This window comes from Bombina bombina, chromosome 1, assembly GCF_027579735.1.
Source record: "Bombina bombina isolate aBomBom1 chromosome 1, aBomBom1.pri, whole genome shotgun sequence".
In the NCBI taxonomy this organism is placed as follows: domain Eukaryota; kingdom Metazoa; phylum Chordata; class Amphibia; order Anura; family Bombinatoridae; genus Bombina; species Bombina bombina.
This window is the reverse complement of record NC_069499.1, coordinates 1,314,880,375-1,314,906,652: the sequence shown is the minus strand read 5'-3', so window position 1 is coordinate 1,314,906,652 and position 26,278 is coordinate 1,314,880,375.

Sequence of the window (26,278 nt, the reverse complement as noted above, 5' to 3'; positions counted from 1 at the left end):
ACATACACACACCCTCGCAGAGACACCCATAGAAAAAGCTCAAAGGCATATGCACACACCCTTACAGACATCCATAGAAAATGCACAAAGACATACACACCCACCCTTCATAGAGAGACCCACAGAAAAAAATACATACACACTCATAGAGACACAAACCAAAGCACAAAGACATAAACACAGACACCCACATAAACACTCACAGGAGGAAACATTTATGCACCTCGCATCCCCTAAGTCAACAGTGTGTGACATGCATGATAAAAAATTGCAGAAATTAAGAGAACACTTTTTAAAGAATCATATTTGTAAATGTGTAAACAAAAATAATTATGTGAATTCAAAATTGTACATTAATGATCTGGGTAGATGGCTAGATGAAGAAAAGTACTTTTAAAAGGTTGACATATGTTTGTTTGATTTTTTTCCCCATTTTCCCCAACCAAGAGCACCACTTCAAATATAGTGTACAAATGTTCCCATCTGTCAGCTGTACTTATGTATTTTGAAAATGCTGTGCTCTATATGGTCTTGGTGGAACCATAAGCTGTGATACTCATACCATTAGATCTGGTTAAATGCAGGAGTTAGGCTTGTTGGTATGTATTTCAAAATTAAGTCAGCTGTAGTGTAAACTGAACAGTGTTAATTTAACCTATCTCATTTCAAACACTGAGCAATCTTAGTCTGAGAGTAACATTTTATGTAGATGTAAAAATCTTAGATAAAATGCCTCCTTGCATCTGAAAAGTCCTTGCATAAAGGGGCAGTAAACTGGAATGTAATGAATATATATATAGTAATAAAAAAAAACTAATATCTGCCAAAAGGGCACCTAACATTTGTGTATTGAGGAGGAAACATTTCTACATGGCTTTAAATATAGAATTTCTACAGCATTGTCAAATAATCATAAATACACTGCTACATATTGCTAAAAAATGTGTTTTTATGGACCCCTGGCCCCACCATACAGCTACTACCACACTGAAGTTACAATCCAAAATTGCACAAAGAAATAAAAAACATTTGCTAAGTAAGTCCTACCTCCTCTGCAAATGAAAGTGATCTGCTGTCTGACTCAGGCACATACTGTACAAACAAAGTGCCTAGTCTGTCTCACACTGTGCATAGTGGTATAGTGCACATTTAAAAATCCTCTCAAATACTAATACTTTACTCCTTGTAATAACATTGCCCAATAACATTGCCCATGCTCAATTAGCACTCTGCTGTAGTACCCAATGGTGGCTGCCAAAAATTTTTTTTTTAGTTCTTGCCTCATGGGGCCCCCCTGGCCCATTGGGCCCCTGACAGGAGTCACCCCTATCACCCCCTGATGGCGGCCCTGAGCTCACCTCTTTAATAAAGGATACCAAGTGATCTAAGCACAGTTTAAAATGGAAGTAAACTGGAAAGTTGTTTTAAATAATGTTCTCTATTTAATTAATTTAAATTTAATTTTTACAATACTATCCCTTTATGTCACTTTTAAAATACTAAATATATAACTACAGTTAAACACTAATAGGCATTTTTCAGACCTTAAACTGCTTATTTAAGGCCCTTTGCATACCATGGAACAATCCTGTTCAACGTGATCAAAATCAATTTGATCAAAGCTTATAGACAGATTTTTACAATCATATCTGACAGCTAGAGGCACATGATAAAGTCTAAAATTAGCCATTTTGATGCATTGTGAGTGCTTCAAGACTTTTGAACAGACCTTAAGATGTCTAAGAAAAAAGGATTGTGTGCGCTAATGGTAAAACACAATGAAACACTTCTTAAGTGATCTTCACAATATTGTAAAGTCTAAAAGCTAAAAAGTACATAAAAAAGTGCACTAAAATCAAGAGAAAATAAAAAATAAATCCTCACAAATTTAGCTTAACAATGTGTTAAACAGTAGGACGTAAAAACTATGTATCAAACTTCAGTAGATTTGCAACATAAAGATATTTTAATATAACTTTTCTCCCTCCCCACAGACTGGCAAAAAATATGAAATTCAACATACAATTAGATATACAGATAAAGATGTTGTGTTAGATTACAAGTAGAACGCTAATTTATTGTGCGCTTGTAAACGGGGTTATCGCTACCGGGAGCTCATGGTACCAATTAGATCAGATCTCTGGTTAATTTTACAGAAGTGCCTTAATTGGCCCCATAATAAAGTATATTTTAGTTTTTTATAAGAATATTTTTTTAACATGTTTATTTTAATTTTAAAAGAATGCACAAAGCAGGTTTTAGAGGTTAAAGTCGGCGGGTGTTAGAAAAAAACAGCACCGAAAAGTGTCTTTACATAGCAGTCTATAGGGAACTGTGTGTTCCCTGTAAATATATATGTATACATATATATTTATGTGTTAATATGTGTATAAACATATATATTTAAGATCTGCTGCCCATCGCTGCGTGACTTATCACCTTCACTGCATGATTGATAAGGGTTTTATTGTGGGGTTTGCACTCGTCAGGCTTACCGCTCGTATTACGTTTATGCTATTTATGCTAGAATGATTACCTTGACTTTAGAGCTCTGGTTAACTGTTTTTTTTACACAAAAAAGTGTCACAAAAAAACATAAAAATACATTACAAAGTATAGTTACAATCATAATAATAATATCTAATAAATATTAAAAAAAAATATTGCACACAAAAGTTATAAGGGCTCAAAGATATGAGAGCTCAGGTGTTAAAAATAAAATGTTCTAAGTAATTTTAAATAGATATTCATATATATATATATATATATATATATATATATATATATATATATATATATATATATATATATATATATATATATTTATTTATTATATATCTATACCTTTATAGAATTATATATATTTTATTTTACTTTATAAAATTATTAGTTGGTGTAGCTTCCTAATTTCTGCTTTTAGTATTTCCTATAATAATATTTATAATAATTAAAAAGGGTCCCATGTAGTGAAGTTGAGTAACTAAATATTAGAAATAATAAAATATTTTTTTATATAAAAGAAGTTTTCTATAATAAAAAAGGTTTCTCATTATGATGTAGTCCCTTATTAGAAATAAAATATGGATTGTTTATTAGACATGTGCAGGCATGTAATTTCCATTCCGAATATTCTGGGAATTATTTGTTGGCAGCACTATTCATTTTTTGTTTAGTTTAAAACTAAATGAAAATTGGGTTTTCGTTTAACATTTATTTTAGTTTTCGTTAAAACATATGTAAATGTTTCAAAGCTACAAGTGAAAAGTTAATCTGTAGCTACAATACTTACCTTACTGTGCTCTCCAGAGGATGGAGAGCACGGTAAGGTAAGTAATTACTAAAAAGTTTTAAAAAAAGGAAACAAATTAATGCTAATAATTTTTTGCTCATTTTCTTTATTTTTGTTTGTGCATTCATTAGGATTTTTTTTTTTAAAACAAAACAAAATCCAATTTTCTTGATGAATGCGCAGTAGTCCCAAAACGAATGCACATCTTTATTTTTTATTAGTGCACTCTAAGATATTTTAGAATTTTTATGATTTTTCATGGATTGTACTTGCATTAACTTTGATTGTAAAAGGAAGTGGATGTTTTACCTTTAATGTTACTGTTAGTAATATTGGTTTCGATATCTATAGCAGTTAATATCATAGTATATTTTTATACAATAATAAATCTGAATACATATTTTTAACATATTACCTTGTCTGAACTAATTTACATCAAATTGGTTTTAATTTAAATTTTAAAAGATATTTCTTCTGTTAAGTGTGATCAGTCCACGGGTCATCATTACTTGTGGGATATTAACTGCTCCCCTACAGGAAGTGCAAGAGGATTCACCCAGCAGAGTTGCTATATAGCTCCTCCCCTCTACGTCACCTCCAGTCATTCTCTTGCACCCAACGACTAGATAGGATGTGTGAGAGGACTATGGTGATATATTTAGTTTTTATATCTTCAATCAAAAGTTTGTTATTTTATAATAGCACCGGAGTGTGTTATTCCTTCTCTGGTAGAATTTGAAGAAGAATCTACCTGAGTTTTTCTATGATTTTAGCCGGAGTAGTTAAGATCATATTGCTGTTTCTCGGCCATCTGAGGAGAGGTAAACTTCAGATCAGGGGACAGCAGGCAGATTAATCTGCAAAGAGGTATGTAGCAGTTTATTATTTTCTGACATGGAATTGATGAGAAAATCCTGCCATACAGTTATAATGTAAACTCAGCCTTGAATGCAGTAGATGTAGCTGATATCAGGCTGTCATGTATGTATATTTTACACTTCAGTTTTCTGGGAAATGGTACTTCTCTGGCTTTTAAACTGTATACATAGGCTTAACCTATTTTGCAGGGACTTGCAATAGGTTTTAAATGACAATTAATTATTGAGGTAAAACGTTTTTTTGCTGGCATGTAAAAACGTTTTTTTTCTCTGAGGTACTGGGTGAAAAAATGTTTTGGGCACTTTTTTTCCACTTGGCAATAGTTTTGATTTAAATTAGAGCAGTTCACTGATCCCTCTCACTGTTATGTGTGTGGGGGAGGGGCCATTTTGGTGCTTTCACTATGCATCAGAAAAACTCAGTCAGAGGTTCATTTTCTTCCTGCATGATCCGGTCCATCTCTACAGAGTTCAGGGATCTCAAGAGTCTTTTTTGAGGGAAGTAATCATTACAGCAGAGCTGTGCTGATTGTATTGACTGTGATATAAAAAACGTTTATTTGTGTATTTTTTTCTGCTGCCTGGGTTAGTTATCATTTGCTGAGGGGAACAATCCTTTGCTAAAACTGTATATTCTGACAAAGATTGATGCTATAACTTAATTATTTTATCTGTTATAGTATTTTCTGTGCTTCTTAAAGGCACAGTTCGTTTTCATATTATTTGTAAATTACTTTGAAAAGTATTTCCAAGTTGCTGTTTATTTGCTAGTGTGTTAAACATGTCTGATTCAGAGGAATATCTCTGTGCTATATGTGTTAATGCCAAAGTGGAGCCCAATAGAAATTTATGTACTAAATGTATTGATGCTACTTTAAAAAATAGTCAATCTGTACAAATTGAACATATTTCACCAAACAACGAGGGGAGAGTTATGCCGACTAACTCGCCTCACGTGTCAGTACCTGCATCTCCCGCTCAGGAGGTGCGTGATATTGTAGCGCCGAGTGCATCTGGGCGGCCATTACAAATCACATTACAAGATATGGCTACTGTTATGACTGAAGTTTTGGCTAAACTACCAGAACTAAGAGGTAAACGTGATCACTCTGGGATGAGAACAGAGTGCGCTGATAATGCAAGGGCCATGTCTGATACTGCGTCACAGTTTGCAGAACGTGAAGACGGAGAGCTTCATTCTGTGGGTGACGGTTCTGATCCAAATAAACTGGACTCAGACATTTCAAATTTTAAATTTAAGCTTGAGAACCTCCGTGTGTTACTAGGGGAGGTATTAGCGGCTCTGAATGATTGTAACACAGTTGCAATCCCAGAAAAAATGTGTAGGTTGGATAAATATTTTGCGGTACCGACGAGTACTGACGTTTTTCCTATACCTAAGAGACTTACTGACATTGTTACTAAGGAGTGGGATAGACCCGGTGTGCCTTTCTCACCCCCTCCTATATTCAGAAAAATGTTTCCAATAGACGCCGCCACACGGGACTTATGGCAAATGGTCCCTAAGGTGGAGGGAGCAGTTTCTACTTTAGCTAAGCGTACCACTATCCCAGTGGAGGATAGCTGTGCTTTTTCAGATCCAATGGATAAAAAATTAGAGGGTTACCTTAAGAAAATGTTTGTTCAACAAGGGTTTATATTGCAACCTCTTGCATGTATTGCGCCTGTCACGGCTGCAGCAGCATTTTGGTTTGAGTCTCTGGAAGAGACACTTCAATCATCCACACTAGATGACATCACACACAAACTTAAATTCCTTAAGTTAGCTAATTCATTTATTTCAGATGCCGTAGTACATTTAACTAAACTTGCGGCTAAAAATTCAGGATTCGCCATTCAGGCACGCAGAGCTCTGTGGCTAAAATCCTGGTCAGCTGATGTTACGTCTAAATCTAAATTGCTTAATATTCCTTTCAAAGGGCAGACCTTATTCGGGCCCGGCTTGAAAGAGATTATTGATGACATTACAGGAGGTAAAGGTCATGCCCTGCCTCAGGACAAGGCCAAAGACAAGGCTAGACAGTCCAATTTTCGTTCCTTTCGTAATTTCAAAGCAGGAGCAGCATCAACTTCCTCTGCACCAAAACAGGAAGGAGCTGTTGCTCGCTACAGACAAGGCTGGAAACCTAACCAGTCCTGGAACAGGGGCAAACAGGCCAGAAAACCTGCTGCTGCCCCTAAGACAGCATGAATTGAGGGCCCCCGATCCGGGACCGGATCTAGTGGGGGGCAGACTTTCCCTCTTCGCCCAGGCTTGGGCAAGAGATGTTCAGGATCCCTGGGCGTTAGAGATCATATCTCAGGGATACCTTCTGGACTTCAAATCCTCTCCCCCAAGAGGGAGATTTCATCTGTCAAGGTTGTCAACAAACCTAACAAAGAAGGAAGCGTTTCTACGCTGCGTACAAGATCTTTTATTAATGGGAGTGATCCATCCAGTTCCGCGGTTGGAACAAGGACAAGGGTTTTACTCAAATCTGTTTGTAGTTCCCAAAAAAGAGGGAACCTTCAGGCCAATCTTGGATTTAAAGATCCTAAACAAATTCCTAAGAGTTCCATAGTTCAAGATGGAAACTATTCGAACAATTTTGCCCATGATCCAAGAGGGTCAGTACTTGACCACAGTGGATTTAAAGGATGCTTACCTTCACATACCGATTCACAGAAGTCATTACCGGTATCTAAGGTTTGCCTTTTTAGACAGGCATTACCAGTTTGTAGCTCTTCCATTCGGACTGGCTACGGCTCCAAGAATCTTCACAAAGGTTCTGGGCACTCTTCTGGCGGTACTAAGACCGCGAGGAATTTCAGTAGCTCCGTACTTAGACGACATACTGATACAAGCTTCAAGCTTTCAAACTGCCAAATCTCATACAGAGATAGTACTGGCATTTCTAAGGTCGCATGGATGGAAAGTGAACGAAGAGAAAAGTTCTCTCTTTCCACTCACAAGAGTTCCCTTCCTGGGGACTCTGATAGATTCTGTAGAAATGAAGATTTACCTGACAGAGGACAGGTTAACAAAACTTCAAAATGCATGCCGTGTCCTTCATTCCATTCAAGAGACCAGAAATTCTCTTCTATGGTGGCTTTATCGGCCACATCTGTCCAGGGGAATGCCATTCAGCAGGCCAGACTGGTCAATTGTAACAACAGACGCCAGCCTACTAGGTTGGGGCGCTGTCTGGAATTCTCTGAAGGCTCAGGGACTATGGAATCAGGAGGAGAGTCTTCTTCCAATAAACATTCTGGAATTGAGAGCAGTCCTCAATGCTCTTCTGGCTTGGCCCCAGTTAGCAACTCGGGGGTTCATCAGGTTCCAGTCGGACAACATCACGACTGTAGCTTATATCAACCATCAGGGAGGGACAAGAAGCTCCCTAGCAATGATGGAAGTATCGAAGATAATTCGCTGGGCAGAGTCTCACTCTTGCCACCTGTCTGCAATCCACATCCCGGGAGTGGAGAACTGGGAGGCGGATTTCTTAAGTCGTCAGACTTTTCATCCAGGGGAGTGGGAACTTCATCCAGAGGTCTTTGCCCAAATACTTCCACGTTGGGGCAAACCAGAGATAGATCTCATGGCGTCTCGACAGAACGCCAAGCTTCCGCGATACGGGTCCAGATCCAGGGATCCGGGAGCGGTCCTGATAGATGCCTTGACAGCACCATGGACCTTCAGGATGGCTTATGTGTTTCCACATTTCCCGATGCTTCCTCGATTGATTGCCAGAATCAAACAGGAGAAAGCATCAGTGATTCTAATAGCGCCTGCATGGCCACGCAGGACTTGGTATACAGATCTGGTGGACATATCATTCTGTCCACCTTGGTCGTTACCTCTGAAACAGGACCTTCTGATTCAGGGTCCTTTCAAACATCAAAATCTAACTTCTCTGAAGCTGACTGCTTGGAAATTGAACGCTTGATCTTATCAAAACGTGGTTTTTCTGAGTCAGTTATTGATACCTTAATACAGGCTAGGAAGCCTGTCACCAGAAAGATTTACCATAAAATATGGCGTAAATACCTATATTGGTGCGAATCCAAAGGTTACTCTTGGAGTAAGGTTAGGATTCCTAGGATATTGTCTTTTCTACAAGAAGGTTTAGAAAAGGGGTTATCCGCTAGTTCCTTAAAGGGACAGATCTCAGCTCTGTCCATTCTGTTACACAAGCGTCTGTCAGAAGTTCCAGACGTTCAGGCTTTTTGTCAGGCTTTGGCCAGGATTAAACCTGTGTTTAAAGCTGTGGCTCCACCATGGAGTTTAAACCTTGTTCTTAACGTTTTACAGGGTGTTCCGTTTGAACCCCTTCATTCCATTGATATAAAGTTGTTATCTTGGAAAGTTCTATTTTTAATGGCTATTTCCTCGGCTCGAAGAGTCTCTGAGTTATCAGCCTTACATTGTGATTCTCCTTATTTGATTTTTCACTCGGATAAGGTAGTTCTGCGTACTAAGCCTGGGTTCTTACCTAAGGTAGTCACTAACAGGAATATCAATCAGGAGATTGTTGTTCCATCCTTGTGCCCAAATCCTTCTTTGAGGAAGGAACGTCTTTTGCACAATCTGGATGTAGTTCGTGCCCTTAAATTTTATTTACAGGCAACTAAAGATTTTCGACAAACGTCTTCCCTGTTTGTCGTTTACTCTGGTCAGAGGAGAGGTCAAAAAGCTTCTGCTACCTCTCTCTCTTTTTGGCTTCGTAGCATAATTCGTTTAGCTTATGAGACTGCTGGACAGCAGCCTCCTGAAAGAATTACAGCTCATTCCACTAGAGCTGTGGCTTCCACTTGGGCCTTTAAGAATGAGGCCTCTGTTGAACAGATTTGCAAGGCTGCAACTTGGTCTTCGCTTCATACTTTTTCCAAATTTTACAAATTTGACACTTTTGCTTCCTCGGAGGCTATTTTTGGGAGAAAGGTTCTTCAGGCAGTGGTTCCTTCTGTATAAAGAGCCTGCCTATCCCTCCCGTCATCCGTGTACTTTTGCTTTGGTATTGGTATCCCACAAGTAATGATGACCCGTGGACTGATCACACTTAACAGAAGAAAACATAATTTATGCTTACCTGATAAATTCCTTTCTTCTGTAGTGTGATCAGTCCACGGCCCGCCCTGTTTTTTAAGGCAGGTAAATATTTTTTAAATTATACTCCAGTCACCACTACACCCTTGGCTTCTCCTTTCTCGTTGGTCCTTGGTCGAATGACTGGAGGTGACGTAGAGGGGAGGAGCTATATAGCAACTCTGCTGGGTGAATCCTCTTGCACTTCCTGTAGGGGAGCAGTTAATATCCCACAAGTAATGATGACCCGTGGACTGATCACACTACAGAAGAAAGGAATTTATCAGGTAAGCATAAATTATGTTTTTGCATCAAAAAAGGCTCTGGCCCTTTAAGATCCACTCCAGTTTATACACGGAGAGGAGTTGTTTGTAACATAGAGCTCGAAAAAGGTTGGAACAAACTGAAACTAGTATAAAAATGTAATCCGTCTTGGCATCCATAGTTTATCTACTAGCATTGGAGACAAGTGGTTTGCAATTACCTCTGCACCTTTTGGCATTGAGGACTCCTGTCAAGTAAAACATGAGCGGCTGCCTCTTTAGTGAAGACAGATTTCCTATCTCAGTGCCAACAGTACCCTGATTCAAGGATTAATTATAAAAGGGTAGATATAAAGCTGCCTACCAATGAGTATGGACATTTACTCCTAAGGACTAGTTACTCACTGAATTAAGCCATTTTTTTTTCTTATAACAGTGTTGATCTGAGACTGTGCATTGACAATTGGATTTAATACTACACGGATACAAGGACACTGGAATGCATATGTCTTTTTTTGGGGGGGGGTTTAAGGAGAAAAGTTTTTTTACGGTTATTATATCTATAGTAAAGTTATATTAAAGTATCTTTATGTTGCAAATCTTCTGAAGTTTTATACATAGTTTTTATATCCTTCTGTTTAACACATTGTTGAGCTTAATTTGAGAGGATTTATTTTCTATAGATACAAATGATGGAATTATGATCTATTAAAACTCCCTGAATCTTGTGTATTTATTTACAAGTGCACATTCCTAAATTTACATATGAATTTATTTGCCATCACCAACAAATGAGAAACAAAAGAAAATCTCACCTACAACAGACAGTAATGGTTTTTAGCAATCACCTTCTTAAAAAAAATTCTTTTTACAGTAGTAACATTCACATTTCTGCAGTGTTAATTTACAGTATTTTAATTTTTTTAAAATGCATTATGTCTTTGCAATTATATCGGCATGGACAGGATCAGATATTATTCTGTTTTTTTCTCGTTTAGTGGAATTCCAGCTGTTTTGCCAATTTTTAAGTCCAAAAATCATGGTTTTAAAAGATGCCATTTTCCTTATAAAATAATTTGTGTTATATAAATGCAATGGGCTAGATTACAAGTGAGGCACAAATGGTTTTGCGCTAGAACAATCATATTTTTGCAAGCCATTTTCAATGTGCTGAAATTACAAGTGGAACAAAAACATAATTTATGTAAGAACTTACCTGATAAATTCATTTATTTCATATTAGCAAGAGTCCATGAGCTAGTGACGTATGGGATATACATTCCAACCAGGAGGGGCAAAGTTTCCCAAACCTCAAAATGCCTATAAATACACCCCTCACCACACCCACAAATCAGTTTAACGCATAGCCAAGAAGTGGGGTGATAAGACAAAAGTGCGAAAGCATAAAAAATAAGAAATTGGAATAATTGTGCATTATACAAAAAAATCATAACCACCACAAAAAAGGGTGGGCCTCATGGACTCTTGCTAATATGAAAGAAATGAATTTATCAGGTAAGTTCTTACATAAATTATGTTTTCTTTCATGTAATTAGCAAGAGTCCATGAGCTAGTGACGTATGGGATAATGAATACCCAAGATGTGGATCTTCCATGTAAGAGTCACTAGAGAGGGAGGGATAAAATAAAGACAGCCAATTCCGCTGAAAATAATCCACACCCAAAATAAAGTTTAAATCTTATAATGAAAAAAACTGAAATTATAAGCAGAAGAATCAAACTGAAACAGCTGCCTGAAGTACTTTTCTACCAAAAACTGTTTCAGAAGAAGAAAATACATCAAAATGGTAGAATTTAGTAAAAGTATGCAAAGAAGACCAAGTTGCTGCTTTGCAAATCTGATCAAACGAAGCTTCATTCCTAAACGCCCAGGAAGTAGAAACTGACCTAGTAATATGAGCTGTAATCCTTTGAGGCGGAGTTGTACCCGACTCAACATAAGCATGATGAATTAAAGATTTCAACCAAGATGCCAAAGAAATGGCAGAGGCCTTCTGACCTTTCCTAGAACCGAAAAAGATAACAAATAGACTAGAAGTCTTTCGGAAATTCTTAGTAGCTTCAACATAATATTTCAAAGCTCTAACTAGATCCAAAGAATGCAAAGATCTCTCCTTAGAATTCTTAGGATTAGGACACAATGAAGGAACCACAATTTCTCAACTAATGTTGTTAGAATTCACAACCTTAGGTAAAAATTTAAAAGAAGTTCGCAACACCGCCTTATCCTGATGAAAAATCAGAAAAGGAGACTCACAAGAAAGAGCAGATAATTCAGAAACTCTTCTAGCAGAAGAGATGGCCAAAAGAAACAAAACTTTCCAAGAAAGTAGTTTAATGTCCAGTGAATGCATAGGTTCAAAAGGAGGAGCTTGAAGAGCCCCCAGAACCAAATTCAAACTCCAAGGAGGAGAAATTTACATAATAACAGGCTTTATACGAACCAAAGCTCGTACAAAACAATGAATATCAGGAAGATTAGCAATCTTTCTGTGAAAAAGAACAGAAAGAGCAGAGATTTGTCATTTCAAGGAACTTGCAGACAAACCTTTATCCAAACCATCCTGAAGAAACTGTAAAATTCTCGGAATTCTAAAAGAATGCCAGGAAAAATGATGAGAAAGACACCAAGAAATGTAAGTCTTCCAGACTCGATAATATATCTTCCTAGATACAGATTTATGAGCCTGTAACATAGTATTAATCACAGAGTCAGAGAAACCTCTTTGACTAAGAATCAAGCGTTCAATCTCCATACCTTCAAATTTAAGGATTTGAGATCCTGATGGAAAAAAGGACCTTGCGACAGAAGGTCTTGTCTTAACGGATGGCAAGAGGCCATCCGGACAAGATCCGCATACCAAAACCTGTGAGGCCATGCTGGAGCCACCAGCAGAACAAACGAGCATTCCTTCAGAATCTTGGAAATTACTCTTGGAAGAAGAACTAGAGGCGGAAAGATATAGGCAGGATGATACTTCCAAGGAAGTGACAATGCATCCACTGCTTCTGCCTGAGGATCCCTGGATCTGGACAGATACCTGGGAAGTTTCTTGTTTAGATGAGAAGCCATCAGATCTATTTCTGGAAGTCCCCACATTTGAACAATCTGAAGAAAAACCTCTGGGTGAAGAGACCATTCGCCCGGATGTAACGTTTGGCGACTGAGATAATCCGCTTCCCAATTGTCTATACCTGGGATATGAACCACAGAAATTAGACAGGAGCTGGATTCCGCCCATACTAGTATTCGAGATACTTCTTTCATAGCCAGAGGACTGTGAGTCCCTCCTTGATGATTGATATATGCCACAGTTGTGACATTGTCTGTCTGAAAACAAATGAACGATTCTCTCTTTAGAAGAGGCCATGACTGAAGAGCTCTGAAAATTGCACTGAGTTCCAAAATATTGATTGGTAATCTCACCTCCTGAGATTCCCAAACCCCTTGTGCTGTCAGAGACCCCCAAACAGCTCCCCAACCTGTCAGACTTGCATCAATCTAGCACAAACTTACTTCACCACCTCCATAGGAGGCAAAGTTTGTAAAACTGATTTTTGGGTGTGGTGAGGGGTGTATTTATAGGCATTTTGAGGTTTGGGAAACTTTGCCCCTCCTGGTAGGAATGTATATCCCATACGTCACTAGCTCATGGACTCTTGCTAATTACATGAAAGAAATTGTGATTGTGCTAGGGCAATTGCCCTTTCCACTTCAATCTTTACCGTGATCTACATAAAAACATTACAAAGTACAGTTACACTCATATTAACACTGTCTGATGAAACATTTTTAATAAAAATTTATAAGGGCTCAAAGATATGACATCTTCGGTGTTATAAAAAAAAAGGCAGGCAAATGGCTTTAACATTGAGACTCAGGGAGGGATAAACTGCACTGTGACTGCACTACTAAAGCTCACTTTTCGAAAAGAACTACAAAACTATGCACTTTATACTAACATTATAACTGTGGCTAACCTTGTTTGAGTGCAGTCCCGAATTCCTCCAAATAAGGAAAATCCTTAAAATCTACAAGTGGGGATATTTTTGACACAGTCACTGTTTTTACCCTGATTGTCCAATATTGCCATAATCTGATATGAGCAAATTTATATGATGTTTATCTTTCTGACATTGTGTCCAAAAGTGTTGTAATATTGCCCGAAGTTAATATGTTATGACTGATCCCATTCATTGAGTCCTCGATTGTACCTTATTTGATTTTTATCCCCATCGCTGCACTTGCAACACTCAAATCACTATGGCTACCATGATGCTGTTATCTGATTGGTTCCAGGTGTCACATGACCGTGACATGTACCAGAGTGTATGACGTGGTTACTTCCGGATGCTTGCCGCAAATGCTATGCAATGTCTTGTTTAGTCATAAGGAAGTGAGTCTATACACATAACTTTATAGCTGAAATGCCTAGTCAGCCTAGGAGTTCTGATTACATAGTTGTAGCAAATATTTGGTTTCTATATCTTGTACATATCTGTGCTCCGTGTTATCCTTTCCTTTTGTTTTAAAAAGAGTCACTGTTCACTATGGATCACTGATTGATGATAGGCTCAGACAGCTGTTATTATATCACATGAAGGTGTTTTGTTTATTCTGTGACATAGTGGTCACCATGGCGACTGTTTGGCGGTCTTTTTGTCCTAATTAGGGGGTTGGGTTATGTTTAGAATTGTTATAAATTTTTATCACTTTGTACATTCTGTGTCTAAACAAGGGGATACTTTGTGATCGAAACATCACTTTTTTCATAGTAAATATTTTACTTGAGTGAAAGACCAGTGAGTGCAAGTTTTTTTTTTCATTTTGTTTATATATATATATATATATATATATATATATATATATATATATATATATATATATATATATATATATATATATATATATATATATATATTCCTTTTTAACCACTCAGAAATTCTGATGATGTTACATACATTTTATTTTCAATACTATTACCCCAACTGTTAAGTAGTCATTTCTTGGAAACATGGAATATAGATGGTTTCTGTTGACCACTTGAAACCCATCTAATAATAAGATGATCCTTGAAGTGATGTTTGTCATGATTTTTAAGCCATTACTGCATTTAACCAGTTTTCATGGTTGTGCTCCCTTAAGAAATCCTTTAATTTAAGAGGTTTTTACTGCAACAATGTTAATAGCAGGCACACAGATAAATTGCTTGAGGGCTGAGGATCATGTATCACATTGCAGAAGCTATAAATGGTACTACAGACATAGGTAGTAGAATATAGTTGACATGTGAAAAATACCAAACACACTTCATGTCTCTTGGATGGATAGAAAATAATGTATTAGCAAATATTAAAGATATATTTTTTTAAAATGTATTTATGGATTCCATTGATTGTAATAAAGTTATTACAATAATATATACTCTATGTATATATATATATATATACAAATGTATTTATGTGTTTAGATCTGTAAATATGTCTATAAATAAATATACACATATAAATACATATTTAAACACATATAAACACACACACACGTATATACTGTGTATATATATATATATATATATATATATATACATATTTAAAGATGTATATATATGTTTCTGTGTGTTAAAGCCCTTTGCCTGCCTTTTTTTTCTAACATCTGAGAACTCATATCTGTGAGCTTTTATAAGTTTTTTTGAGCAATATTTTTTGAATAACTTTTGTTAGATGAAATGTAATCATACTTTTTAATGTAATTGTGTTTTGTGCAACTTTTATGTTTTTAAAAATAGTTAACCAGAGCTCTGAGGGTGCGATAATCACTCTAGAGTATTATTATGATTGCGCTCAAGCGATCGTGTTTACTTTTAACTTGCAATACCAGCAACAAGCGCAAACCCCCAGGACAAACCTTTGCACTACATTCGTATTGTGGGATATCCAACAAGCTTCTGTAACAATAAAAAAAATTCCTCCAACCCTTGTTTCAGGGGAGACAGCAGCATGCTTATACATTTTATAAATAGTGCATTTTAGAGCTGCTGTAATTATTACATAGTTACCATTGAGTGATCTGCAATTTGTAATCGCAATAGAGTTGTATGATTTGATTACTTCTTTTTAACCTTTATTTATAGTCATTAAAAAGTACACAATGTCAGTCTAACATTATAAGATACAGTTTTTCCATTTACAGTGTTCACATAAGCCAATCTTGCATTTATATATAATACAAAGGAAACATAATTTAATACAATGCATCATTCATGCTGTTCTTCCTATATTTTATTATTTTAATTTAACAGAGAATAATCTGACTTTACAAAGTCGTTCAAACTTTTATCCCTCCTTCCTTCATTACAGGACATAATTTGGTTTTTCCTCTATCAACTTAGTATACTTTCAACATGAAAGGACAGGCTCAATTTTGACTGTGATACTTGCTCATGAACAATCAGATCTAATAAGAAGGAATCCTTAGAGCAGTAGTTTTCAAACCTTTCCTCAGGTCTCCCTCACAGGCCACATTTTAGGATATATGAACCGGAGCACAGGTGAAATTGTCAGCTAATTAGTAAAAAATTTTATTTTCCCTGCTCTCTTCCAAGGTAATCTTGATAATGTGGCCTGTTGGGGAGGCCTAGGAACAGGTTTGAAAACAGTGCCTTAGAGGGACCAGACCTTTTTCTGCTACTCAGGATGTAATGTGTGTATAATTGTGTTTATTATTTTAGTGGGAAGTCTTAGGGTGCAGTGGTCCAAAGCTCTCTGTTCAGATGAGATGATCTAAGAAGTCTCATCAGTATGGTGAGGTTTAGACATGTGTGTTTCGTTTCGTTACGAAATTAAATTCAGACGAATTTGTCAAATTTGGAGATTCGGATCAATTTGAATTTCTGAATTACCGTAGCACCGAATCTAACGAATAAATCCGAATTAGTTCAGATTTATTTGTAACATTCGGATGGCCATGGACTAATCACAATTACACTAGTATTGTACTGTATATTAGGTTATATCACTCTGCTATGGGTTACACCTAATATTACAGTACATAATACTAGTCTAATACACAGCACATCCCACCTAACACATACCGAACTTCCGAATTTACGAATCGAATCCGAACCAAATACATCCGAATACATCTGAATTTATTCGAATCCGAATGAATCCGAACAAATCTGAAACAAATGCATTTGAATGTATCCGAATTCTAATCGATCCGAAAATAAAATTCGAAAATATCCGAATTGATCCAAAACAAATTTTTTTGCCGCGCACAAGTCTAGTGAGGTTCGTCAAATATTATAAGAAATACAAGTTTTACTTTAAGAGATGTTTATCTCACTTTACAGGGTTCTGTATGGGAAAGAGATACTCCTACATTGCAAATTAAGGTCTAAAAAAATCCCAAAGATTTTGTTTGATTTCTCACCATGGCAGAGAGTTTGCTCTAATTGTAATTCTTTAATTAAAGAAGATAAGTTTGCACACCCGAGAACTGGTAAATTGTAAAATATTAGAGATTTCTTTACTTGTAACTCAAGTTATGTGATTTATCTGATAAAGTGCCCGTGTTCCAGGATTTATTTAGGAGAGACCACAAGAAGGATACGTGATCGTATAACTGAACATAAATCAAACATTAGGTGCAATATTAAAGATGTGCCTGTTTCATCTCATTTCCTGGAAGAAGGGCACTCTATCAGCCAATTAAGATGGCAGATCATTGACCACATTAAACTGCCTAGAAGAGGGGACAATAGGGAATTATTATTAAAAAGAAAAGAATTGTTTTGGATATCTACACTTAACTCAATGAGGCCTTTTGGAATGAATAAAGATTACAATGTATCAGTATTTATGTAGTTTATTCAATTCAGTACAGTGTACAAAGGTATTTTTCTTAATGTTTTTAAACCATTTTCTTGTATATTTTCTATTTTGATACATTGAACTTGTAGTACTCAGGATTTACCAGTAGATGGGGTAGGTGAGTGGTTACCTGGCCTGAACATGTATTATAATTGATTAAACACTTACATGTGTATGCTAATTAAGTAACCTGTGTGGCTACAAAACAGAGAGTTTGTGAATAGTATTACATTGTATGACTAAGGGTGTATAACCTGAAACGTTACTGCTATTTTTGTACCTTTGAATCCTTCCCTAAATAAAGAAAAGCTTATGCTGTGGACACCTTTGTTTATTGGATGTACTTTGGAGCTAGCAGTGAGCTCCTGTCTGCATTTGCATTTGCATTGCTTGAAGATATTGCTGGTTCCCTACATTGGATTGAGAGAGTTTTTAATCATCTGGCCGTTAGTCATTGTGAAGAGAGAATGTAGAGAGAGTTTACCAATAGGAATTTGAGTAAAAGGGGTTAGAGTTGTCAAAGCATCCAGCCATCAGCTGCTGCATGTATCATGCTGTCACTAAATAGCAGCAAGAGTCTGATTTGATTGTTAAATGGGAGATGTAATGTGAAATCTTCTGTTATTAGATATTGTTATAGTAGTTCCACTATAACAAACTAAATAGTATGCTAGCCTTTGATGATAAAAAAATTTTTTTAAAAACTTTTGTACCATAAACATATCTGACCTTCTCTGGTAACTCTTCATGGAGATACATATAAATATATATATATATTGGGCCCTTTGCAGTTAAGTAGATGAAAAAATGAAAAAAACATATTTATGTAATATTCATATTTAATAAAGCATTTAACTGTGTATGTACTGCATGTCACATTCCAATGCTCTACACATGAGAGAATTTTTCTAAATAGATATTCCTACATATATCTGTATATAATCATCTATATATATATACTGTATATATGTATAAATATATATTTTACCAAAAATACATCAGATATATGTAGAAATATGTAATTATGAATAAATAGAAAAGATTCTGCTATGTGCAGAACATTGGAATGCAAAATATTAATATTTTCAGTAAGACTAGATGTTAACTATTTTTGCATAGTCACTCTATTTTTATATAAATTTCTATACAAGGGCAATCAAGAGTTCCTTTTGGATAAAAGATAAAAAATGGATATATCATTTTACAGACAGTTTTACTCATTGCACACAGAAGATAATTGGGACTTGGATAAATATGAATTAGAAGATTTATTTAAAGTTAATGTTTAAAAAAGAAATAAAAAAAATTCAGTGATTTATTCTTTGCTATGGAAAATGTAAAAATCAAGGAACGGAGACTAAAATTGGATAATTGGATCTTTAGTAAATACATTATTAGAGGGATGATCTCCAGAGAACTAAAACAACAAAAATGTCCTACATTTGACAGAGATGATCAGGAATTTATAGTGAAATGGAATGACATACTAACAAAGTGCTCCATAAGATTTATGGGACTGCTTATAAAATAAAAAATGGCTCAATTTTCAAAAATTAAAAGATGAAATTACAGCATTACAAATAGAAATGAATAAATTTAAGAATGATTAAAATTATACTAAGTTTGATACCATACTTCAGGAGGCAGTTGAAGCAACTAAACAAGAAATAATTGGAGTCTAACAGTTTACTTTTTTAAGGGATAGTAAGGATTATGCTAATAATGCAGTCTACATTTGGTGGAAAAGATATAGAAGATATTCTTCTCTCCCCTTATTGATAGGAATAGGAGTGTAATATTAGATATTCACAGCAATAGGAGAAATAACGAGAGAAAGAAGAAAAAAAAAAAAAAGTAACATTTAGTGATAAAGACTTTGAAACTGCAGATGAGGAAGGATCTTGGTCAGGCATTGACACAGGCTCTCAGTCTAAAGGAGAGGCTAAAGTAAACTCATTAGAAGCCAGTATATGTTCAATTGAACACACTTTATAACTGTCATCTGGGGATATTTCGTCACAAAATAAACACATTCACCTAGATTATGAGTTGTGTGTTATGGCTCAATTTGTAGCATGATGGCCCGTAACGCATCAATTTCCAAAACGCAGCCATTACAAGTTTGAAAATACCTCCATAACGCAACAAAAATCCCCATTTATGCACAAATCCATAACGCTATACAAGACCAGTAGTTATTGATATATCGCAACCAAAAACCTTTACTAATCACTTCAAAAATATAATACAAAGTACACTTAGACTCATAGAAACACTGTACAATAAATTAAATTTTAATAAAATCCTATATTATAAAAGGCCAAGTGTTTGTCTGAAGCCATCATGTGCAGTTGAGACAAACACTTGGCCTTAGATCCCTGCACGCGCACATCCGTAGTTTAAGCAGCGCACAGCTGAGCATAGACCTTCTCACGCACACCCACCTGACCTCGCACGCGCACCTCCACAATTGAAACAGCAGCGCGAGGATCAGATACAACCCGACCTCACACGCGCACCTCCGCAATTGACACAGCAGTGCGAGGATCAGGGAGAGAGAGAGAGACCCCGCTGTACTGCACATGGCCCGTGTGAACGGGCTTTAGGACTAGTATTGCAATAAATAAATTATAACGGATCAAAGATATGAGATCTCAGGTGTTAGAAAAAAAATGCACACAAAGCAATTTTACATTGACTCACATAGACATACATGAACATATACTCATTTAGCTAGATCTCCATACAAATATCATCACATACATACTTAATTATCTACATACAAACAATATACTGCAGATTACGTTCACAAAACATTAAAAAACATAATCACTATTTCATATAATATCTCACAGAATGACGTGACGTCACTCACTTTGCGCGCAATAGGAGTGTTGGAATGATTTTTTTTCTATTTCTCTATTATGGGGAATACGTGCTCATGCACGCGATCGGCCTCTTTCTGTAACGCACGCAATCATTTTCTCTTTTTAAACTCATAATACGGGCGGCCTACGGTTTGCGCTAAATTATAAATTTGTGCATAGGTCCCGCAATGACAAATAGATCACAAAATATTTTTTTGGCACTGTAGTTATGTGTATAACATGTGTGAACATCAGTAGAAGGTCAAAATCATTTAGGAAATTACATTACATCAAGTATAAATCACAATCAATTGTATCATGACAAAAAGGAAATCATTTTCAAGAATTAACACAATTTTAAAGGGACATAAAACCCCATTTGATTTAGAAAGTATGCAATTGTAAAAAGTTTTCTAATTTATTTCTATTATATAATTTGCTTAATTCTCTTCATATCCTTTGCTCAAAAGCATATCTAGATAGGCTCAGTAGATGATGATTGGTGGCTACACATTAATGCCTTGTGTGATTGGCACACCCATGTGCATTGCTATTTCTTCAACAAAGGATATCTAAATAATGTAGCTATTTAGATCATAGAAGTACATTGAAATGTTGTTTAAAATTGTAATCTCTGTCGGAATCATGAAAGAAAAATTATGGATTTTGTGTCTCTTTAAGATCAGGATTTAAACATAATATACCATTAGGAATTTCATCACATTTAAATATCTCATTAGAAAAGATTCTATTTGTTTTGGAACAACAATGCTATACTGCTTTAAATAAATGAACATATGTGGGAGATAATCACAATACATACATATATGTACATAACACACATCACACAACAACAAAACACACATTCATCTTTTTTTTTTTTTTTTTTTTAATAATTTTTATTGAGGGTTAAAAAACATAGTCATACAGGTACTGTTGAAGAAGGGTTGTACTGCCGTTACACTTCACGACAGTACAGCAATACACAGATGAATGGTTACAGTTAAATGCAGGGGAGTGTGAAATTCAATAATAAAAATAACTGTCTAAGCAGGACCTTCATTATGCAACAGAAGACAACAAATCTTAACCCACATTTTTTTTTTCCCATTTGTTTATCTCCTTGAAGCTGGGGAAGCAACTTTGGGCCTCCAATGTAGCTAGTAGAAAGGATAATAGGAGAATTGCGAACATATAAGGTCCCTTTTGGACCTTCATAAACCATTTTAACTATAGTTATAACAAGTATATATGAACATAACTTTATATAGCATAAATATACCCAGCGGTGCAATGTAGCAGTTGAAAGTAGTCAGATCACTTTTCCATTACCAAGTTTTGTGCATGAAGGAGTTTGGAGCAAAAAAACTATACTAAGCTCAGTAACTGCTTTCTGATTAAAGGAAAGGTTAAACCCATGAAAAAATATATACAGGGACCTTTTCTGTCTCCCCTAACCGGGAAATATGTAGTATCATGAGAGAGTGAGAGAATGTATTTCATATAAAATTACAAGTTATAGAGCCAAAAAAAACAAATAACAAACCTATTATATAGGAACTCTATAGGAGATATACAGACTTTAGGTAAGGGGTGACTCCAGGGAATTATTTGAGCTATCACTTACAGAGCAAATAATAAACAGCTATTCTATATGCTTGTATTAACCATTAATTGACAATACTCAAGACTGTCAATAGCTCAAGGAAAACAGACATAAATCTTCCTAAGGTTTTTGCTATTTTGAAATAAACTTGAAAAATCCATTAGTCAGTGCGCAACCATTATACACCTTACGTCCAGGAGTGTGCACAGTCCAGGTAAACTAAAGTTATGCACTGATCTGAGGACTTCCCTGAAATACGACATTAGAATATAGTAGCTACCCTGTTTGAAGCTGTCCCAATACAAATAAAATTAGGGTATGCAGAGCATATATGGAACAAGTTGAATGCATATTACCCTACACCAACACGGACCACTTTAAAGTCTGTTCTCCTACATATATCCAGCACCAGTGACAGTCTTGCAAGTGTATTTGTTGCGTTCCACGGGGCTGGCTATTATTCCCCTCACAAATTACGTGCTGAAGGAAAAGATATTGGGGAGCGTCTTTGTGATTTCTTACCCCCTCCACAGATGTTAGTGGTTGTGGCTTTCGAGCATGGATCACCTTCTGTCCCAAAAGACCTGTACCAGCGGGAACAGGCTGGCACTGCAACACATCTTCACTCTCCAACTGCAAGATCGAGATGGCTGTGTAAGCTTGAGAGCAGCTATGACCCAGGTAATCTCCATGTTTTGTGTTACGAGTGGGGAGTGGAGAGACAGCTGACATCCACTGTGTAAGTCGACTAGGTGGGGACCATTGATATGCTTTAGGTGAAGCCAGGCAGCTTTCCCGGACTGTCAGACAGCGTTTGCACTGTGGGTCTGTGGGGATAGTCATGGACTGGGTCGTCTCGCTGCTCACAATCTCAGACGCCGCTAGGGACCCTCTCAGTATCGCATCGGCAGAGTTAAGCAATTGGCCCTCACCCGTGTCGGTTAGTACTAAAGATGAGCCTACATTCACTTGGTCAAATATGCTAGGTGCAGGCTCCATTGTTATCCTGCCTTGGGGTGTGACTCGTTCTGGGTCTGGCTCCTTTTCATATGCTGGAATTCCTAGGGGAACAGGAACATCGCTTTGTTGCACTGTCATCGGTACAGAGCTGTTATGGCGTGCCTTTAGTGACTCGGTCAATCTCACTGTTTGATCTATGTGTTTAGGGCTTACAGCTTGGAGTAAGTTGCATAGCTCAAGTTCTAAACTTTTATAGTGGTTTTCTATAAGCTGTGTAACTTCGATCTCCCACTTGTCCAAGACCTCCATGTTCAGAGATCTCAGGCGGCACAGCAGAGCAAATATTCTTTTATAGACTTAATGGCTCCTTCGTTTGCTTGAAAAAGGTGGTCTCACTTGTGGTAGTTGTAACTGCAAGCTATCCTATTTTAGGATATCGTAACCCCAGAGTTCAGGGGGGGGGTAATGTTGCGGCAGCCCCAGTCCTACGTTCCAGATCCTTTGCAGGAACTTCTTCTCTATCTTGCTTGCTGCGCCGTTTCAGAAGTTTGTGAAAATGGCGTCCAATCTTTGAGAAGAAGTTTGTCACGTAGCTGACTCAACAAACATAGGCATAAACTCTGTCAAAGTTTCCACTCCTAGAGTACAGCTGTTAACAGTAAAAGATATCTGCTTCTGAGTAGAAAATATCGAAATTTACTATTAAAAATCTCATATAAATAATGTCTGGCTCAGAGAGCTTCATTGAGACACGTCCTGCCGCATTGAGTGTAGGCTCTGCCCCCCCATCTTTTTAATCAGCACACAATAATAATGTTGCAATGTATAACAAGAGCCCGAAGATTTGGAAAGTAGACAGGCATATATCTAATATGGCAACATCATTTTAAGCTTGAACCATAGGGATTTTATTATTAGGACTTTACTGCCTCTTTAATCAGTTTCTCACTCAATATTACATGTACGAAGACGAGAGGCTTGGAAGATCTTCATTATTATTGCAATTTCAATGGGACACGTAAAATATTGAAATCTCGCCAATCACTTATATATGTCAGCCGTTACATTATCGTTTTGCAACAATATTGCAGCAAAATTGCTCAATCTGATTCTATGCCATGTCTATGCACACATTATACACAAGTATGCACTTTCAATCATGTTAGCATGGATTTGATTTTTTTAATATAACATTGCGTTTACTAAGTATTTGTTACGTATATGAACAAACACTAGGAAGATACACTGGATATGTTATATTTTACACTTTAACACTTTCAGATTACGATTTATTCGGAAAAAACGAAATTTCAGCAAACAGTAAATGTCGAGGCCAAAGTTATAGAGAAGTCCATCAAGTCGCAACTTATTGACCACATTGAGGCCAACCACACACACCAAATCAATACCATCACCTCAACATGCTTCCACATCCTCCACCTGCTACGAAAAATCTTCAAGTGGATCCCTACCGATACCAGGAAAACAGTCACCCACGCCCTTGTCAGCAGCTTGTTGGACTATGGCAATGCACTCTACACCGGCTGCACCATAAAACTCCAAAAGAGACTCCAACGTATACAGAACGCCTCAGCCAGACTCATCCTCTACATCCCTCTCCAATGCCACATCACCGAACACCTAAGGAACCTTTACTAAATCCCCATCAACAAGAGAATCACCTTCAAGCTCCTTGCCCACGCGTTCAAGGCCCTACACAACATCGTACCCGAATACATCAACCTCTGCGTAAATTTCTACACCCCCACCAGACAACTCTGATAGGCCGACCAAGCATTCGCAGTCATCTCCCGCATCAGCAAATCCACAGCGGGTGGAAAATCCTTCTCCTACATGGCAGCAAAGACATGGAACACCCTCCTGCTGCACCTCAGACAATCCACCTCCCTTACAAAGTTCAGAAAGGACCTCAAAACCTGGCTCTTTGGCTGAATGCCCATCCCCTCCCTCCTATCTGCTTTCCTTTAGTGCCTTTAGACCCTCACGGGTGATAAGTTTGCACTCTATAAGTACCTAATAGATAGCTAGATAGATAGATAGAGGGTGAGGCTCACCTTGGATAACATGAGCAAATGTCTAGGTCTAGCTCCAAACAAATATGTAGCAGGTCATAGCTAAAATGTGCAGTTATAGAATGTTGTTTAACCATTTACTTGTCTCTTTCAGCTAATGTATAGGTTTAGGTCTAAACAGATATGTAGCAGGTCATAGCTAAAATGTGCAAATATAGAATGAGGTTTAGCCATTTAATTGTTTCTTTCAGCAGATGTCTAGGTTTAGCGCCGAACAGATATGTAGCAGGTCATAGCTAAAATGTGCAGATATAGAATGCTGTTTAACCATTTACTTGTCTCTTTCAGCAAATGTCTAGGTTTAGCTCTAAACAGATATGTAGCAGGTCATAACTAAAATGTGAAGATATAGAATGTTGTTTAACCATTTACTTGTCTCTTTCAGCAAATGTCTAGGTTTAGCTCTAAATAAATATGTAGCAGGTCATAGCTAAAATGTGCAGATATAGAATGTGGTTTAACCATTTACTTGTCTCTCAGCAAATGTCTGGGTTTATATAAACAGATATGTAGCAAGTCATAGCCTTGACAATACTGTTAAAGGGATGGTGTAGCTCTTTAAACATAACTGACGTAGATGACAGTTTAGCAGTTTTAAAGACTTTGTAAAATCAGCAAAGTCACTATCAGAGCAATTAATGTTTATTACATTTATACATTTTAGCTAGGTTATGTAAACTTTTAATCTTCATTTTATGCGATTTTCGTATACACAAATGTATTGTATATTTTCTTTTTTTTTTCATTTAATGTTTTTTTTATCTTATTTATCATATATTTATAATATTGACATTTCGTAATGTTAAAAATGTATTGGTGATTCGGGTTACATGAGCCGGAATTAGCTCATTACGCCTCTTACGCAATCATTTCAGAAGGTAAATAATATGTTATATAGGAGCACTGTGAAAATGTGACACTTTTAGAAAAATGAAAGTAGAATCGTGCGAACATGTTAGGATTGTTCAAGAAATGACTATATGAAAAGCTAAAATATATTTTATAATCATAGGTAAATTATACATCATATGTCTCTGGCATTGGTTTCTGTGATGACTAATTTTTAAAGACAACATCAGATGGTAAGTATACACAATGTTTGGACCAAGACTGGGGGGGGGGTATTTGGGCCATTGATCCATCATATTGTAGACAATTAGTTTACATGTATTATTCATTTTAGACATTATTAGATTTTAGATAGTCTGAAAGGGATGAATGTGACTGATAGCAGATAAAGGGATACTCTGAAGCACATCAAATTGACAAAGTCATACATCAGAGGTTGAGTATGCACAATGTATGTGATTCAGCTTCCAACTTGATTGTTATAACATAAC